The sequence below is a fragment of the Penaeus vannamei genome, chromosome 29, assembly GCF_042767895.1.
Source record: "Penaeus vannamei isolate JL-2024 chromosome 29, ASM4276789v1, whole genome shotgun sequence".
NCBI lineage: Eukaryota > Metazoa > Arthropoda > Malacostraca > Decapoda > Penaeidae > Penaeus > Penaeus vannamei.
The window spans coordinates 9111435-9113934 of NC_091577.1; positions in this window are offsets into that span (position 1 = coordinate 9111435).

Genomic DNA, 2500 nt, shown 5'->3' on the forward strand with positions numbered 1-2500 from the left:
TTGCGGAATAGCAAGGCAAGCCAGTTAGCACCGCAATTAAGAACCAAGAGATGGCGCTGACAGAGATACATTTTCGTCGTTTATATTTCCCGCAGTTTTTTAGATCTAAGAGATGAAGCTCAAGCGAACTGTTATATATATGTGAGTTTTGCTCAATGTCTTTCTCAAAATATGTCGTTTTTACATATGGAAAAATCAAAATCTGGTATTCAACATTTCGTCTTTTTCCTGAGTTATCAGATGTCGCCGTATGACTAATGAGCGGTCATCATTACTGGAGTTCAACAAAAGACGACTGACGGATGGCGAATCTTTTTTCCAAAGGCCGTATTTTTGTCATTTTGTATGACTACAGATGGTTTTATGCAAAATAAGTGTTTAATACAATAATGAGCTATTTTCCCAGGTTCAAATATATTAAACATAAATATTGCTGAAACCATCCTGATATGAACTGATATGATGTGGCAGAAATTTCATCCGCTGTCACGTCAGCTAGTTTTCGAGCTGGGTATTAGCAAAGGCATAGAGTGACTTTTAACCTTCTGTCCAGCAACACACTCACTAAGAATATTCGTATATTTTTTTGATAAATCAAATTTACAGGTTCAATATCGCATTTTTAAAAAGTTATGCATCTAAAACATTTTCTGTAAAGAGATGCGGGTGCATTTACTGTTGCTGAATGTTGCATTTCTGTCTTGGAAATATATCTATTGTATATTGTTTTATGCAATGCAGTAAACAAGAAAGCAATGCAGGGAATCTTATAATCACCAGACTTTGATCCTACGTACTGTAAATATAATCTAATATTCATTCATTTACGATAATGTATATCCGTTATGCCCGTTTTCTTTATCACTTGATGTTTAGAGAACGGCAGAAATGCTACTACAGAAAAGTTGATAGCCCTGGCGACCAAATCTTCCAATGTTATTTTCCATGCTTATTTCGGTGCAACCCTCTCAGGCGTATAATGAAATTCAACTGTTCAAATGAATTTCTTAATAATGATTTACATTTGACTTTTTATATTAGAGTTTGTTGATTAAATATAGGTTTTAATTTAAAGTAATCTGAATTCCCTCCCGTGCCGCTAAAACAGCCTCCAAACCTCATGGCATGCATGCCACTTGTTCCGTTGCCATCGTTTGGCCTTCATTGTTGTGTAGCATTCAAAAACAGAAAATGCACCCGCTTCTTTTTATAGAAAATGCATTTTGGATGATACCAAGTCGACTGCGAAGAATCCCTGAGCATGTGCCTGCCCATAGCTGCCCAGGACATGTTCGATAGAATTTGAATCTGAATCTTAAATGGAATAGTTATCCTCTGTTAGAAAAACAGGTTCTGGATCTACGGCAAGCAATAGACCTCACTGTGGGTGTCAAAATGTCTTCGAGGACGCAATGCCAAGGCGTCGCACTCTGTCGTTATGAAGAGTGACGAAAGCTCTTGCAAACAGTGAGACGTCTCCGTGGAGCGAAGGTGCGTAACCCATTCCCAATTCGTATCAACTTAGAAGCAGCCATGTGAAGCATGTGTCTATCCATCTTAAGCATTTCTATCCCCATCTGAAGCATTGCGAACCTCCCGATTTAGTGAGCCACGAACACCAGAGGTCATGCCCTACTATGTTTTGCTTTGCATTACACCTATGTATACTGTTAACAGTTTAATCATTTGATTTATCAAGTGAGTGTAGAATATGATAGATGATATATTTTGTTCTTATTCACCGTCGAAGTCATGAGGAAAGTCAAATTAAACAAAATATTTTTTATTTTTTTAGATAATAACAGATCATGCATACACACATGCATCCATATATATATATATATATATATATATATATATATATATATATATATATATATATATATATATATATTATATATATACATATATATATATGTGTATATATATATATATATATATATATAATATATATATATTATATATATATATATATATATATATATATATATATATATATATATATATATATATATATATATATATATATATATATATATATATATATATGTATGTATGTACATGCAAAATGCCATACCACTTCAGGCTGTCTTTCAAGGAGTCTTTGAAGCATTTCCAGGGGCAACCCTGCTTTCTGTGCCGTCCAATAACTGCTGTTTTGGGATTCGGTGGCCATCCATCCTGATGACATGGCCTGACCAAAGAGACAGGTCTTCAGAAACATTGCCTCAGTAGAGACACATCCAGCTCTGTCAAACACTTCGGTGTCGGTGACCTTGTTTTGCAAGCGTATGTCGAGAATGTAGCGTAGGGAATGCTGATAAAATTTCTCTAGTTGTTTTTAGTTTCGTTGGTAGAGAGTCCAAGCTTCACAACATACAAAAGGTAGTAGTAAGTCAGTTCAAGATGATGTGAGCGAAGATCTTGCCTGCAGTTGCCAGTAGAGCAATGCCTCTGTAATTTTCACAGTAGACTTGCTACCTTTGTTTGTTCAAGGCAA